The sequence below is a fragment of the Ranitomeya variabilis genome, chromosome 4, assembly GCF_051348905.1.
Source record: "Ranitomeya variabilis isolate aRanVar5 chromosome 4, aRanVar5.hap1, whole genome shotgun sequence".
NCBI classification, from domain to species: domain Eukaryota; kingdom Metazoa; phylum Chordata; class Amphibia; order Anura; family Dendrobatidae; genus Ranitomeya; species Ranitomeya variabilis.
This window is the reverse complement of record NC_135235.1, coordinates 704,842,721-704,860,387: the sequence shown is the minus strand read 5'-3', so window position 1 is coordinate 704,860,387 and position 17,667 is coordinate 704,842,721. Positions and strand designations below refer to the sequence as shown.

At 46.2% G+C, this 17,667-nt stretch overlaps 1 protein-coding gene across 2 annotated transcripts in view; it reads left to right on the top strand.

Annotated features, from left to right (window-relative positions):
• Nucleotides 1-17,667, top strand: part of LOC143766477 (uncharacterized) — a 511,034-nt gene that overhangs the window by 462,318 nt on the left and 31,049 nt on the right. The window lies entirely within an intron of this gene.

Genomic DNA, 17,667 nt, shown 5'->3' with positions numbered 1-17,667 from the left:
AAACAGGAAAGCTATCTTACCTCAGAGAAAATCCCCAAAGGATAGACAGCCCCCCACAAATATTGACTGTGAGAGGAGAGGAAAATAACAAACGCAGAATGAAACCAGGATTTAGCAAAGGAGGCCACTCTAGCTAGATAGGAAGTACAGAACAGAATACTGTGCGGTCAGTATTAAAATACTAGAAAAATCCACCACAGAGATTACAAAAATCTCCACACCTGACTAAAGGTGTGGAGGGTAAATCTTCTCCAGAGCTTCCAGCTTAACTGAATAAATCCATACTGACAAAGCTGGACAAGAAAAAACATAGAATGCACTGAACTATTAAGTCCACAGCATGTGGACAGCAAAAAACCAAGCCAGGACTTATCTTTGATGATTTGGTCAGAATAGCAGGAGAATCCAAGCAGAGATGTGAATCCACCAAAGAACAATTGACAACTGGCACTAAGGAAAGGGTCTAGTCAGACTAAATAGCCCAATCAGAATTAGTAATAAGTGGACGCACCTGATAACTTGCTGAAATCCAAAGGAGCAGCAGTACCACTTATAACCACCGGAGGGAGCCCAAGATCAGAACTCACAACATTACCACTTATAACCACCGGAGGGAGCCCAAGAGCAGAATTCACAACAAGAGCAGAAGAGAATGATGAGTTATATTAAAGTCTGAACGATGACAGCAGGTGGGGGCTTTTGGGACTCTTACTCCCATCATCCGACACTTGCTGCCGCTAATAACAGTGACAACAGGAGCGGATGATCGGGGTATTCCTCAGCTGCCACTTGCGATATAATGAAATAAATGAATGAAAAACCCGGTGTGGGTTCCTGTTGTGAATTCCGTTTTTGGGCTCCCTCCTGTGGTTGTGAACGGTACTTTTGTGAGTTCTGCCCTTGGGCTCCCTCTGGTGGTTTCGAGTGGTATGGCTGCTCCTTGAGCAGCTGCCTTCACTTATCGTCTCTCTTAGCCTTGCTATTTAACTTGGCTCTGGCCTTCAGTTCATGCCAGCTGTCAATGTCTCAGGGTTTGGATTCAGTTTTCTCCTTGGATATTTTCTCATGGCCTGTCCATTTCAGCAAAAGATAAGTCCTTGCTAGTTCTTGTTAGTCCATTTGTTTTGGACCTTATTGCTCAGCTCATGTTATGTTTCTTTTGTCCAGCTTGTCATTATGATATATTCAGGCTAGCTGGAAGCTCTGGGGTAGCAGATTTGCCCCTCCACACCGTGAGTCGGTGTGGAGATCATTTTGTAAACTCTGCGTGGATTTTTAGATTTTTAATACTGACCGCACAGTATCCTTTCCTATTTCTGTCTATCTAAATTAGAATTTGGCCTCCTTTGCTAAAGTCTGTTTTCATCTCTGTGTATGTCATTTCCCTCTCCACTCACAGTTAATATATGTGGGGGGCTATCTTTCCTTTTGGGAATTTCTCTGAGGCGAGATAGCTTTCTGTTTCCATCTTTAGGGGTAGTTAGTTCTTAGGCCGTGACGAGGTGTCTAGGGAGAGACAGGAACTACCCACGGCTATTTCTAGTGTTGGTGTTAGGAGTAGGGTTTGCGGTCAGTAAAGTTACCACCTCCTCAGAGCTTGTCCATGTTACCTTTTAACCACCAGGTCATATCAGTGTTGCTCCTTAACCACCAGGTCATAACAGTACAGCTGGCCCACAATGTGTTAAATGCATCTCAAAAGAGGGAAAAGAAAGTTCTGAGTCATTTTTTTTCCTTTGCAGTTTGTTTTCTCTTTTTTTTCCCCTTAATCTTTGGGTGGTTCAGGATTCTGGTGCTGACATGGAGGTTCAGGGTCTGTCCTCGCGTGTGGATCAACTCGCTGCAAGGGTACAGAGTATCCAAGATTATGTTGTCCAGACTCCGGTTTTAGAGCCTAGAATTCCTATTCCTGATTTGTTTGCCGGGGATAGATCTAAATTTTTGAACTTTAAAAATAACTGCAGATTGTTTTTTTGCTCTGAGACCCCGTTCCTCTGGTGACCCCATTCAGCAGGTGAAGATTGTCATTTCTCTTCTGCGTGGCGACCCGCAGGACTGGGCATTTTCCCTTGAGCCAGGAAATCCTGCATTAATCAATGTGGACGCATTTTTTCAGGCGCTCGGATTGCTGTATGACGAACCTAATTTTGTGGACCAGGCAGAAAAGACCTTGCTGGCTCTGTGTCAGGGTCAGGAAGCAGCAGAAGTATATTGCCAGAAATTTAGAAAGTGGTCTGTGCTCACAAAATGGAATGAGTATGCCCTGGCAGCAATTTTCATAAAGGGTCTTTCTGAAGCCCTTAAAGATGTTATGGTGGGGTTCCCCACGCCTGCTGGTTTGAACGAATCAATGACTTTGGCCATTCAGATTGATCGACGCTTGCGTGAGCGCAAGGTGGTGCACCATATGGCAGTGTCCTCTGAACAGAGTCCTGAGCCTATGCCATGTGATAGGATTTTGACTAGAGCAGAACGGCAGAAATTCAGACGTCAAAATGGGCTGTTTCTACTGTGGTGATTCTACTCATGCTATTTCTGACTGTCCGAAGCGTACTGAGAGGGTCGCTAGGTCTGTTACCATTAGTACTTTACAGCCTAAATTTCTCTTGTCTATTACTCTGATTTGCTCATTGTCGTCCTTTTCTGTTATGGCATTTGTGGATTCAGGAGCTGCCCTTTACTTAATGGACTTAGAATTTGCCAAACGCTGTGGTTTTTCCTTGGAGCCTTTGAGGATCCCTATTCCCTTAAGGGGGATTGATGCTACGCCATTGGCCAGGAATAAACCTCAGTACTGGACACAGTTGACCATGTACATGGCTCCAGCACATCAGGAAAATATTCGCTTTCTGGTGTTGCATAATTTGCATGATGTTGTTGTGCTGGGTTTTCCATGGTTGCAGGTACATAATCCAGTGCTGGATTGGAAATATATGTCTGTGACTAGTTGGGGTTGTCAAGGGATACATACTGATGTTCCTTTAATGTCTATTTCTTCCCCTTCTTCTGAAGTTCCTGAGTTTTTGTCGGATTTCCAGGATATATTTGATGAGCCCAAGTCCAGTTCCCTACCTCCTCATAGGGACTGTGATTGCGCTATTAATTTGATTCCTGGCTGTAAGTTGCCTAAGGGCCGACTTTTCAATCTGTCTGTGCCAGAGCATGCCGCTATGCGGAGTTATGTAAAGGAGTCTTTGGAGAAGGGGCATATTCGCCCGTCTTCCTTGCCGTTGGGAGCGGGGTTCTTTTTTGTTGCCAAGAAGGATGGCTCCCTGAGACCCTGTATAGATTATCGCCTTCTCAATAAGATCACGGTCAAATTCCAGTACCCTTTACCTTTGCTTTCTGATTTGTTTGCTCGGATTAAGGGAGCTAGTTGGTTTACCAAGATTGACCTTCGAGGGGCGTATAATCTTGTTCGCATTAAACAGGGTGATGAATGGAAAACAGCATTTAATACGCCCGAAGGCCATTTTGAATACCTTGTGATGCCATTCGGGCTCTCTAATGCTCCATCTGTGTTTCAGTCCTTTATGCATGATATTTTCCGGAATTATCTGGATAATTTCATGATTGTATATTTGGATGATATTTTGTTTTTTTCCGATGACTGGGACTCTCATGTGAAGCAGGTCAGGATGGTTTTTCAGGTCCTTCGTGCTAATGCGTTGTTTGTGAAGGGGTCTAAGTGACTCTTTGGAGTTCAGAAGGTTTCTTTTTTGGGTTTCATTTTTCCTCCATCGGCTATTGAAATGGACCCTGTTAAGGTCCAGGCCATTCATAATTGGACTCAACCCACGTCTGTGAAGAGTCTTCAGAAATTTTTGGGCTTTGCTAATTTTTATCGCCGCTTCATTGCTAATTTTTCCAGTGTGGTTAAGCCCCTGACCGATTTGACGAAGAAAGGCGCTGATGTGGTGAATTGGTCCTCTGCGGCTGTTGAGGCCTTTCAGGAGCTTAAACGTCGTTTTACTTCTGCCCCTGTGTTGTGTCAGCCAGATGTTTCTCTCCCTTTTCAGGTTGAGGTTGACGCTTCTGAGATTGGGGCAGGGGCTGTTTTGTCTCAGAGATGTTCTGATGGCTCTTTGATGAAACCATGTGCTTTCTTCTCTAGAAAGTTTTCGCCTGCTGAGCGTAATTATGATGTCGGGAATTGTTGGCTATGAAGTGGGCATTTGAGGAGTGGCGACATTGGCTTGAGGGAGCCAAGCATCGTGTTGTGGTCTTGACCGATCATAAGAATTTGATTTACCTCGAGACTGCCAAGCGGTTGAATCCTAGACAGGCTCGATGGTCTCTGTTTTTCTCCCGTTTTAATTTTGTGGTCTCGTATCTTCCGGGATCTAAGAATGTAAAGGCTGATGCCCTTTCTAGGAGTTTTTTGCCTGATTCTCCGGGAGTCCTTGAGCCGGCTGGTATTCTCAAGGAGGGGGTGATTCTTTCTGCCATCTCCCCTGATTTGCGGCGGGTGCTTCAGGAGTTTCAGGCGGATAAACCTGACCGCTGTCCAGTGGGGAAACTGTTTGTTCCAGATAGATGGACTAGCAAGGTAATTTCTGAGGTTCATTGCTCGGTGTTGGCTGGTCATCCTGGGATTTTTGGTACCAGAGATTTGGTTGCGAGGTCCTTTTGGTGGTGCGTTCTTTTGTGCAGTTCTGTGGGATTTGTGCTCCGACTAAGCCTTGCTGTTCCCGTGCCAGTGGGTTGCTTTTGCCCTTGCCTATCCCTGAGAGGCCCTGCACGCATATTTCCATGGATTTTATTTCTGATCTTCCTGTTTCTCGGAAGATGTCTGTCATCTGGGTGGTTTGTGACCGGTTTTCTAAGATGGTCCATTTGGTACCTTTGCCTAAGTTGCCTTCCTCCTCTGATTTGGTTCCATTATTTTTTCAGCATGTGGTTCGTTTGCATGGCATTCCGGAGAATATTGTGTCTGACAGAGGTTCCCAGTTTGTTTCTAGGTTTTGGCGGTCCTTTTGTGCTAGAATGGGCATTAATTTGTCTTTTTCTTCAGCATTTCATCCTCAGACAAATGGTTCGCTCAGTTTGACCAATCAGACCTTGGAAACCTATTTGAGATGCTTTGTGTCTGCTGATCAGGATGATTGGGTGACCTTTTTGCCGTTGGCCGAGTTTGCCCTTAATAATCGGGCTGGTTCTGCTACCTTGGTTTCACCTTTCTTTTGTAACTTTGGTTTTCATCCTCGTTTTTCTTCGGGGCAGGTTGAGCCTTCTGACTGTCCTGGTGTGGATTCTGTGGTGGACAGGTTGCAGCAGATTTGGACTCATGTGGTTGACAATTTAACGTTGTCTCAGGAAAAGGCTCATCGTTTTGCTAACCGTCGTCGGTGTGTTGGTCCCCGGCTTCGTGTTGGGGATTTGGTTTGGTTATCTTCTCGTCATGTTCCTATGAAGGTTTCTTCCCCTAAGTTCAAGCCTCACTTTATTGGTCCTTATAAGATTTCTGAAATTATCAATCCGGTGTCTTTTCGTTTGGCCCTTCCAGCTTCTTTTTGCATTCATAATGTGTTCCATAGATCTTTGTTGCGGAGATTTGTGGCGCCCATGGTTCCTTCCATTGATCCTCCTGCTCCTGTGTTGGTTGAGGGGGAGTTGGAATATGTGGTGGAAAAGATTTTGGATTCTCGTTTTTCGAGGCAGAAGCTTCAGTATCTGGTCAAGTGGAAGGGTTATGGTCAGGAGGATAATTCTTGGGTTGTTGCCTCCGATGTCCATGCTGCCGATTTGGTTCGTGCTTTTCACTTGGCTCGTCCTTATCGGCCTGGGGGCTCTGGTGAGGGTTCAGTGACCCCTCCTCAAGGGGGGGGGGGTACTGTTGTGAATTCTGTTTTTGGGCTCCCTCCTGTGGTTGTGAACGGTACTTTTGTGAGTTCTGCCCTTGGGCTCCCTCTGGTGGTTTCGAGTGGTATGGCTGCTCCTTGAGCAGCTGCCTTCACTTATCGTCTCTCTTAGCCTTGCTATTTAACTTGGCTCTGGCCTTCAGTTCATGCCAGCTGTCAATGTCTCAGGGTTTGGATTCAGTTTTCTCCTTGGATATTTTCTCATGGCCTGTCCATTTCAGCAAAAGATAAGTCCTTGCTAGTTCTTGTTAGTCCATTTGTTTTGGACCTTATTGCTCAGCTCATGTTATGTTTCTTTTGTCCAGCTTGTCATTATGATATATTCAGGCTAGCTGGAAGCTCTGGGGTAGCAGATTTGCCCCTCCACACCGTGAGTCGGTGTGGAGATCATTTTGTAAACTCTGCGTGGATTTTTAGATTTTTAATACTGACCGCACAGTATCCTTTCCTATTTCTGTCTATCTAGATTAGAATTTGGCCTCCTTTGCTAAAGTCTGTTTTCATCTCTGTGTATGTCATTTCCCTCTCCACTCACAGTTAATATATGTGGGGGGCTATCTTTCCTTTTGGGAATTTCTCTGAGGCGAGATAGCTTTCTGTTTCCATCTTTAGGGGTAGTTAGTTCTTAGGCCGTGACGAGGCGTCTAGGGAGAGACCGGAACGTCCCACGGCTATTTCTAGTGTTGGTGTTAGGAGTAGGGTTTGCGGTCAGTAAAGTTACCACCTCCTCAGAGCTTGTCCATGTTACCTTTTAACCACCAGGTCATATCAGTGTTGCTCCTTAACCACCAGGTCATAACAGGTTCCCCCCTATTTTCTTGAACCAACCAGGAAAAACTCACAGCTGGGGGCTGCAACCCTCGGCTGTCAGCTTCAGCAAGGTTGGTTATCAAGAATAGAGGGTGTGAAGATCTGAGGTTGTGGGTTATAAAAATCACCTAGGCAGGTTAACGATGCAACTAATTTTTCCAGGTCGTCCCTCATGACAGCACCACAAGGAGGTTGCTCTTCATATCCTTGATAGGGACAGGAACACAGAAGAGGTTAAATAGCCCCTCCCCACCTCCACCCTTCAGTGTTTTTCCTGTCCCTATCAGGGACAGATGCAGGAGAGGGATCTCCAGAAGATTGGATTTACCTGATACAGAGTCAGGTCTCGGTAGAGCAGGAGCTCCTGAGTGCGGTCCCATCCTCCTGGAGGGGGCTCTGGCCACGAGAGTCTTGCAGAGGAGACTCCCCAAAGTTGCAGGATACCGTTGAGGTCCCTCCGCAACTAGGTAGAGCTGTGTGCTCCCATGGGCTGCCTCATCCCCTCACAAAAGGGGCTCTGAGACAGCAGCTGCGGCTGCAGTGTCCGGCGCTCCCTCGGGCTCCATGTGCGACCGGTGCTGGCATCGTTCCCCGGACTTCCGGTCCGGCGCTCCGGTCGGAGGTGACGACTTCCGGGGGGCGTGGCCAGCTTTCCCGGGGTCGGCGGCGCTGAGGCATTTCCGGGTACGCCGGGAAGCTACGGGGGAAAACAGAAGCCGGTACAGGATGGTGACAGGATTAGACGCCAGGATCTAGGTCCCAGGCTGGTCGGCGTGCGTTCCGGAGGACACATGCGCAGTACAGCTGGGGACCTGAAATCACCATAGAGGCCAGCAGCTGAGCTCGGAAGGAGGACGAATCAGATGTCTTGAAGCCGGGTAAGACTGACTATTTAATGACAGACAACTGACAGCACACTTGACTCAGTAAGCTGGAAGGTGCTATTCGTCCAGACGTCCAATCCTTAGAGCTACCCACAGTGTTGTGGATTCTGTTTTTGGGCTCCCTCTGGTGGTTACAACTGGTACTGGGTGACTTTGGTGGGTTGCGGTCTCTGGTTTCCACCTGTCCATCAGAGGCTGGGTGTTTCCTATTTAACCTGGCTTTCCTGTCATTCCCTTGCCGGCTATCAATGTATCAGTGTGTCTCTGTTACCTTTGCTACCTGCTCCTAGGCCTTCAAGACAAGCTAAGTCTGAATTTCCCTGTTTCATGTTTGCTTTCATGTTTTTAGTCCAGCTTGCAGATATGTAATTCTCTGCTGCTGGTTGCTCTAGTGGGCTGAAATTACCACTCATGTACCATGAGTTGGCACATGAGTTCAAGTAATTTCAGGATGGTATTTTGAAGGGTTTTAAGCTGACCGCGCAGTTCACCTTTTGTATCCTCTGCTATCTAGCTTAAGCGGGCCTCATTTTGCTGAATCTGTTTTCATAACTACGTTTGTGCCTTCCTCTCATTTCACCGTCATTATATGTGGGGGGCTGCTATTTCTGTGGGAATATTTCTCTGGAGGCAAGATAGGTCTGTGATTCTTCTGATAGGGGTAGCTAGATCTCCGGCTGGCGCGAGACGTCTAGAGTCCCCCCAGGAACGTTCCCCGGCTGCTGTTAGTTGAGTGTTGAGGTTCAGGATCGCGGTCAGCTCAGGTTCCATCACCCTAGAGCTCGTCCTGTTTTTGCCCGTGTTATGCGTTTAATTCCCTGCCATTGGGAACATGACACCACAGACCATGTGAGTAGTACGTGGTATGGGATACATTACAGGACTTTAGATCCATATCTACAGGGATTTCCTTTACATTTATAGGACAAGGACATTCCCGAACGGTCAACTGTTAAGAAAAGGACTATCAGATGTCCGTTATGCACCACCAAGCTCCCAGATGGTTATAAAAGGAAGTTATGCAAAAAATGCATCACTAAACTACTAAAGGACGAACAGGCTTCGTTATTAGATAATATCAAAACCATGATTAGAGATGAAGTCCAAGCTACGGTGTCAACAATGGTGCCACCCCAGTCTCCGCGGCCTAAAAGGCCTAGATGGGATATGGACTTAAGTTCTGAGGAAGGAGAGGTTTCATACTCCGATCCGGGCTCAGATGAATAGGGTAATTCCTCGGTTGTGTTTCCAGAAGAACGAAAGAGATACCTGTTCTCGTCCGAGAATACGGATGTGCTGCTGAAAGCAGTTAGGAGCACTATGAAAATAGAGGACTCGTCTGAGCCACTATTGGTTCAAGACGAGATGTTCGGGGGCCTAAGAACCCGCAGAAATAGAGTTTTTCCAGTCAACAACCATATAACACCGATGATAATGGAAGAATGGGAAGACGTGGGGAAAAAGCTAGTAGTCCCGAGAGACTTCAAGTACCGTCTTCCCTTTGATCCAGAAGAAACTAAGGTCTGGGAATCGGTTCTAAAAATTGATATTCCTGTGGCCAAAGTCACAAGGAAAACAGCTATTCCCTTTGAGGACTCGTCAGGGTTAAAGGACCCAATGGATAAAAGGTCAGAAGATCTTCTCAAGAAAGCCTGGGAGTCGTCAGCCGCCATTATGAAGACGAACATAGCTGCCACCTCTGTAGCAAGATCCATGAGTCTCTGGGTGGACGAGCTGGAGAGTCATATTAAAGACAGAACTCCAAGGGAAGAAATCCTAAAATCTCTTTCAGTTCTGAAAATGGTGACTGATTTCATGGTGGATGCTTCAGCGGAATCAGTGCGTTTTTCTGCCAGGAATAATGCGCTGTCAAACGCAGCAAGAAGGGCCTTATGGCTGAGATCATGGACGGGAGATACCCAATCAAAAAACAAGCTGTGTTTGATTCCATTCTCAGGATCTCACGTCTTTGGTCCAGTCCTAGACGAGCTGCTGGAGAAGGCGTCCGATAAGAAAAAAGGGTTCCCAGAAGAACAGCCAAAGAAAACACAATTCTTTCAGAAAACTCGCTCCCACCCGAGACAGGACTACAGAGGGAAAGGGAAGTCCGGCAGATAGAGCTACCCTAAAGGGGGGCAGAGGAAGAGGTTCCTTTCGAGACCAGTCATCAGGACCCAGCAAACAATGACACCAACATTAAAGGAGGAAGACTACAATACTTCCTAGAAGGATGGCAGAATATTACTCAGAATCAGTTGATTCTACAGACAGTTGCACAGGGGTACAAAATAACGTTTACTCATCTACCCCCCAAGAGATTCTGTTTGACACAGACGGAGTCGTCAGCAGTACATCAAAGGCTGCTAACAGACATACGGGAACTCTTGGAGCTACAGGTCATAATCCCTGTACCCCATCATCAGCATTTTCAAGGTCATTACTCCAGTCTGTTCTCCATTAAAAAAAACCAAGCGGAGAATACCGTACAATAATAAATTTAAGACCATTAAACAAAAGGGTGGTGTACAAATGCTTCAAGATGGAATCTCTCAGATCGATTATACCGTTAATAAAAAAGAATTCGGTGATGTGCACATTAGATCTCAAACATGCATACTATCATGTGCCCATCCATCCCTCACATCAGAAATTCCTCAGATTTGCAATAAGAAACTGCAAGAAGATACTTCATTTCCAGTTTCATTGTCTACCTTTCGGTCCCTCCTCTGCCCCAAGGATATTCACAAAGCTCATGACGGAGGTCATGGCTCATCTAAGAGAAACAGAAGTTCTCATCGCACCATACCTGGACGATCTGTTGCTGATGGCAGATTCATCTCAACAGATGGAAGAATCCTTAAAAATTACCATGTCACTCCTGAAGCGTCTGGGGTGGATAATAAATTCAAAAAAGTCGAGTCTCGAACCAGAAACACAGAAAACATTTCTGGGAGTACTACTAGATTCTGAACTGGAATACTCCTTCCTACCAGACCAAAAACTACGGTCAATCAAAAAAGAACTTCAAACGTTAAAGAAGCGCAAATACATTTCCATCAGGAAAGCTATGAGGGTTCTAGGACTGATGACCTCATGTATCCCCAGCGTACAGTGGAGCCAGTTTCACTCCAGAACGCTTCAACAACAAGTTTTTTCAGTATGGAATGGAAAGAAAAATTCATTAGACAACAAGATGTGGTTACCCAGCGAGGTAAAACAGTCCCTCTCATGGTGGATCGACATAAAAAACCTCAAAAGAGGTAAACCTTGGAGAATATCTCCATGCGTAAACATAACCACCGATGCAAGTTCAAGGGGCTGGGGAGTCCACATAGAAGGGCGATACCTTCAAGGGACATGGCCATCATCGGTACGCGACAGTTCCTCCAATTACAGGGAACTCAGAGCGGTTTGGGAAGCACTAAAAAGGTGCCAATACGAGATGCAGGGACACCACATCCGAGTCTTCTCAGACAACTCGACCACGGTAGCTTTTCTCCTGCATCAAGGAGGACCGAGGCACCGTCCCCTCCAAGGTCTAGCAGAAGCAATATTCTCTTGGGCGGAGGACACCGTGAAGTCCATCACAGCGGTACATCTAAAAGGTTCACAGAACCAAATAGCAGACTTTCTCAGCAGAGAGAAAGTGCAGCTGTCAGAGTGGTCTCTAAACGGAGAAGTCTTTGTTCAGCTAACTCAACAATGGGGCACTCCGCAAATAGATTTATTCACCTCAAAGCACAATACAAAAACAAAAGAATTATTTTCATTAAATCCAAGGGACAATCCAACTGGCATAGATGCCTTGGCTCAACAGTGGGACATGGAACTTGCCTATGCGTTCCCTCCACTGGCTCTAATTCCCAGAGTTTTGAGGAAGATTCAAGAAAGTTTAGCAGTAGTGATCCTAATAGTGCCATATTGGCCCAAGAGGAGCTGGTTTCCTCTGCTGAGGTGGATGGCAATGGAAGAACCAGTTCTACTACCACTAAGGTGGGATCTTCTAACGCAGGGACCGCTGGTCCATCAAAATCTAAAAATGCTACAACTCTCAGCATGGATCTTGAAAAGGAGATCTTGAGATCAAAAGGACTGTCGGAGTCGGTCATCTCAACCATGCAAAAAAGCAGGAAGCCGGTGACCTCGTCTATATACCTAAAAATTTGGAAGAAATTTTGTGCACAAAGCAATACTCCAATATCTGTTCTCCAAGAACCAGATATTCCTCAAATCTTAAATTTCCTCCAAGCAGGCTTTGATATGGGCTTGAGGCCTTGTACACTAAAAGTACAAATCTCAGCTTTAAGTGCCTTTTATGATTATCCACTAGCAGATCATCCCTGGATAGTGAGGTACATCAAAGCTACGCAATGTATCAGACCAACAATACGAAGTTCAGTACCCCCATGGAACCTCGGCTTGGTACTAAATGAATTACGGAAAGCTCCATACGAGCCACTAGATCAGGCAGACCTAAAGTCTGTAACATTCAAGACTGTCTTCCTGGTCGCAATAACGTCAGCAATGCGAATAGGCGAGATCCAAGCCTTGTCCATAACAGATCCATACTTAAAAATACAAGAAGATTGCATCGTTCTAAAGTTGGATCCTTCGTTTCTTCCAAAGGTTGTGACGGACTTTGACAGAAACCAGGAAATTGTTTTGCCTACGTTCTGTTAGAACTACAACAATGATAAAGAATGTTCTCTCCATTCCCTGGATGTTAAGAGAACAGTATTGCAATATCTAAAACTTACAGACGGCTGGAGAATTGACTCGAACCTCTTTATCCAGATGTCTGGGAAGAATAGAGGCAAAAAAGCCTCAAAAGCGACTCTAGCCAGATGGATTAAATCTAACATTTGCGCTCCGTATATTTCAGCGGGTGAATCTCCTCCAGAACCCCTAAAAGCCCACTCACTGAGAGCAATATCTGCTTTGGGGGCAGAGCGCGCGGGTGCATCCATGGACCAAATTTGCCGGGCGGCAACTTGGTCTAGCTCAAATACCTTTTGCAAACACTACAAGCTGGACATTGTCAAATCAACAGACTGTCTTTGGGAGGAAAGTCCTCCAAGCTTTAATCCCGCCCTGAGTAGGAGTTATTTGGTATTTCTCCTTGTGGTGCTGTCATGAGGGACGACCTGGAAACTAGGAATTAGTCCTACCGATAATGGTATTTTCAGGAGTCCATCATGACAGCACCCATTATTTACCCTCCCTTGAACTCCTGTCTGATGTGTGATATAAACATGTATAGAAAGGAAGTTCAATAAAATTGCGTTGTATCTATCCTGGTGTGGTACTTTGTAAAATCACTGAAGGGTGGAGGTGGGGAGGGGCTATTTAACCTCTTCTGTGTTCCTGCCCCTATCAAGGATATGAAGAGCAACCTCCTTGTGGTGCTGTCATGATGGACTCCTGGAAATACCATTATCGGTAGGACTAATTCCTAGTTTTTATTTCATACATCCATGGTTGTACAACATATCCAAGTAGATGGCCAACATACAATGTCCACAGTCCACAAGTTCCCAATCTGAGATCGGTAGTTCCACTGGCTCCATACCAGGCGATGCCCACTGTCTCCCAACTTTTGGTTTGCCCACAGATTTTGTATCTCCAGCTGGTATAGTGTGCAGTCACAGCCCATGTTCCTCCAGACGATGGATATCCAGACCGTAGCTCATGGATACCCCTCCAGCCAACAATCTCCAAAGCTCCATAGATCATCCATCCATTCCAGCTTGGATCCTCTTCCATCGAAATCCTTCCAACAACTGCCTGATTCAACCGTATGTCTTTTTCTCCCGCCCCCTTAAACATTTTCCTTTAGCTCACAGAACAAGGCATATTCCATCAGCTGGGACTGTATGTGAGACCTCCTGTGGTGACGGCTCCCCTGAGTCTACTATCCCCAGCCACACAATGGGCCTAGGTTTGGGAGTACAATAGGAGTGAGACCTTGATACAAATGAGAATGATAAAGTCTGGCCATAAGGTACCGTCACACTCAGCGACGCTGCAGCGATATAGACAACGAGCCGACCTAAACTAGATCGCTGGAGCATTGCTGTTTAAGTCGCTGTAGAGACGTCAAACACAGCAACTCCATAAAGATGCAGGAGCGATCCAGTGACGTAACGGCGACTCACTTCTCGTTCTCGCTGGTTGTTAGCTCCATGTCAAACAGCCGGAGTGTACCGACTGGCTAGAAGGATACGCTGCAACGCCCCCTATGCTCGTTGTTTTTGATGTCAAACATGACGATACACGCCGACCTGGCGATGAAATAAAGTTCTGGACTTCTAGCTCTGACCAGCGATGGCACAGCGGGATCCAGATCGCTGCTGCGTGTCAAACACAATGAGATTGCTATCCAGGACGCTGCAACGTCACGGATCATTGTCGTTCTCTTTGCAAAGTTGCTGAGTGTGACGGTACCTTTAGGTTTCTATAAGCTCTAGCCTACTCGTCTTCGTCTGCTGACTGCCACTGAATAGAAACATTGATTCCTGAGCATGAACTGATGAGCAAGAAAATCACTAGTAAAACAGCAAGAAAATCACTAATAAAACACACCAAGCTATTAACTATTAAAGTACAATAATATTGATGTAACTGGTGCTCCGTGCTGGAAAAAGTCTTTGTCTTAGAGTGGTCGTCTCTGCTCTGCGTCCATTTGTCCTATAGTCTTCAGTAAGAGGCCATATCCTCACACTGGGTTCCCCACGCTGTTTGTTTTTAAATACTTTAATAAATAATTTTAAAAACGGCTTGGGGTCCTCCGCATTTTTGGCAACCTACCTCGCTAAAGCTCACAGCTGAGGGCTGGTATTCTCATGCTGGTAAGTGGCCATTGCTTTTGGCCTCCCTCCAGCCTAAAAACAGCAGCCCACAGCTGCCCAGAAAAGGCGCATCTATTAGATGCGCCAATTCTGGTGCTTTGCCTGGGTCTTCCCACTTGCCCTGTGGCGGTGGCAATTGGGGTTAATATTTGTGGGGTTGATGTCACCTTTATATTGTCAGGTGACATCAAGCCCATGGCTTAGTAATGGAGAAGTGTCTATAAGACACCTATCTATTACTAATCCTATAGTTATACAGTATGTAAATAAAGACAAGGCCAGAATAAAATCCTTTAATTGAAAAAATGACACCGATTCCTTTATTAATCTCAATTAAACCATAGTTACTGCATCCTCTAATTCCACCAAAGCCCTCGATCTATAATTAAAGTAAAATAAAAAAACAACAATCTACCATACATGTCCCTCGTTCTGTGCCATGCTGTAATCCATGTCTGGGGGCTAAATAGTTTTCAAGCTGGACCGTGCCAAGATGAGACCATCCCGGCTGAAAACCACTGGTGAATGAGCTGCTGCGAGTGCAGCCTCAGTGACTAGCGGTGACATCATCACTGGCATTTTCCCACGGTCCTGTGGTCACCGCAGTTCAGCCCAACCTCGATGATGTCACCGCTGGTAAATGATGCTGCGCTCTTATCAGCTCATTCACCAGTGGTTCTCAGCCTGGACGGTCGCATCTTGGCACCGTCCAGGTTGAAAACTAATTATCCCCCAGACATGGATTACGGCGTGGAACAGAATGACAGACGGGTATGCTATATTGTTGTTTTATTTTATCTTTATTACAGGAGATCGAGGGCTTCGGTGGAATTAGGTGAGGTTGTAAGTATGGTTTAATTGAGAATATTAAAGGAGTCTGTCATTTTTTTAATTAAAGGACATTATTCTGGCTGTGTCTTTATTTACCATATAACTATAGGTGTTATAGGTTAGTTGTCTTAAAGACACCTCTCCATTACTAAACTGTGGGCTTGATGTCACCTGACAATACAAAGATGAAATCAACCCCACAAATATTAACCCCTCTTGCCACCGCTACAGGGCAAGTGGGAAGAGTCTGGCAAAGTGCTAAAATTGGCGCATCTAATAGATGCACCTTTTCTAGGCAGCTGCAGGCTGCTGTTTTTAGGTTGGGGGGTCAATATCCATGACCCCTTACCAGCCTGAGAAAACCAGCTGTGAGCTTTAGCAAGGCTGGTTGTCAAAAATGGGGGGCACCCCACACCATTTTTTTTAAATTATTCATTTAAATAATTATAAAAAATAGCGTGGGTACCCCTCTATTCTTGATAACCAACCTTGCTGAAGCTGACAGCTGAGGGTTGCAGCCCCCAGCTGTGAGGTTTTCCTGGTTGGTTCAAGAAAATAGGGGGGAAACCACACCGGGTTTTTCATTAATTTATTTCAATATATTGCAGGCGGCGGGTGAGGAATACCCTGATCATCCACTCTTGCTGTTATTAGCAAAAGCAGGTGTCAGATGATGGGAGTAATAGTCCCCAAAGCCCCCAACTGCTGTCATCGTTTGGACTTTAATATAACTCTCATCATTCTCCTCTGCTCACCGGTAGAGCATGAGAGAATGATGAGAGCGGTCTTCAGCAACTGCCGCCAGGGAACACCGCTTACTGTAGCGCTTCTTCCCCTGTGCTTTTGTGTGTCACACGCAGGACATCAATGTGTGTTCTCCATGTGCACGTGTGCAGTACGTTTTGCCCTCCATGCTGACAGTAAAAAAAACTGACATGTCTACATGTGGGGCACACGGACACACTGCCCATGGAAACACACTGACATGGGCACAGACCCATTCATTTGAATGGGTGTACATGTGTACGTGTGAAAACTGTCACCTCACGTACCGGAGACACGGACGTGTGAAAGAGGCTTTATGATGTTGTAGTTCACTCACGTGGCGGTACACAGAGGTAGGAAAAATGGGAACACCGTCTATTTAATGTAAGGCAGCATAAACCAGCTTGTGGGGAAAACAAACTCAGCTTTCTTGGCTAAAACAGGAACAAAACAATAAAAGAAAACAAAATGCTGCAGCACAGTCGGTATGTTGCGGGTGGCACCCCGCTCTGGAGCAGGACAGGTTCAGTCTGTAGACGATGAGCCATAAAGCCTCTGGAGTCCTCTCTCCAGGCTAGCTGAGCCCAGACTGCCTGTAGAGCTCGGTTATTTCACCCCAAGCCTGTAACTTCCCCATCATGTGATTGATCACATGATCATGACCTCATGCAGGTCCTGGCAGGTCTGCCATGGGAGATAAAGTGGTCCTCCCACCCGCTCTGTGAAGGTCCACATAAAACCAGCCCTGTTTATGCAACTTAACCCTCACAACACGTAGTGTACTGGAGAAAAATGCTTTGGTTTCAAACCACTGACGCCATTAAGCGCAGTGACACATATCTCCCCTCTGTCACCTTACCAGTGACCCTGTCACAATGTGTACACGGCTGTGAAGGTCTGGTGTTCAATGTTGCTTTATCCACCATTATTATATGTTTTATACTTGTTGTAAGAGTCATGTCGGTCTGGTAGTCGGGGGCAGGTATATCTCGCCCAGGTACTTGTCCTATGTGAATTAGGCCGCTCAGTATCTTCAGGATACTCAGGGGTTAATAAGTGTAGGAATAAAGGATGACCAGCTGGGGGTTTTCAGCGTCAGCCTGGGGCACACAGAATGCCTGCCTGTGTGAGACAAACGTGAGTGAGAGCTGTGCTCATGATCTGTGTAATGTTAGCTGGGAGGGAGAAGCCCCCCCAGTTGTTAGATAGCAACGTATTTGTTTAGTTAGTGCCGGACAGGCTAGGATTTATTTTTATGTTTTGTTTTTTCTATTTGCTTTCACTTTAATAAACCTGACCTGAGGTCAGTCAACTTGGAAACCTGCTGTCGCCTCAGAATTCAATGCGCAAACCACGTGACCTTTGACCCCAGCAAAGGCGATCCCAGAGTGTTTTGTCACATTGTGGTGGAGAACGCGGGCATCGCGTGGCACAGGCGACAGTATGGAAGACGTGGTGAAAGCCTTAGTACAGTCCACTGCCGTACAGCAGCAGGCCACTGCCGCACAGCATGAAGCTAATCGCTTGATGGCCGCACAGCTGAAGGAGTTAGTGGACATGACGGCTGCAGACCGCCACCTTCTCCAACAGGTGGCGCAGCGCCTGGTGAGCATGCCTGAGGTGGACCCCGAAGCAGAGTCCAGAAGGATCCATGTGAGTCGATACTGG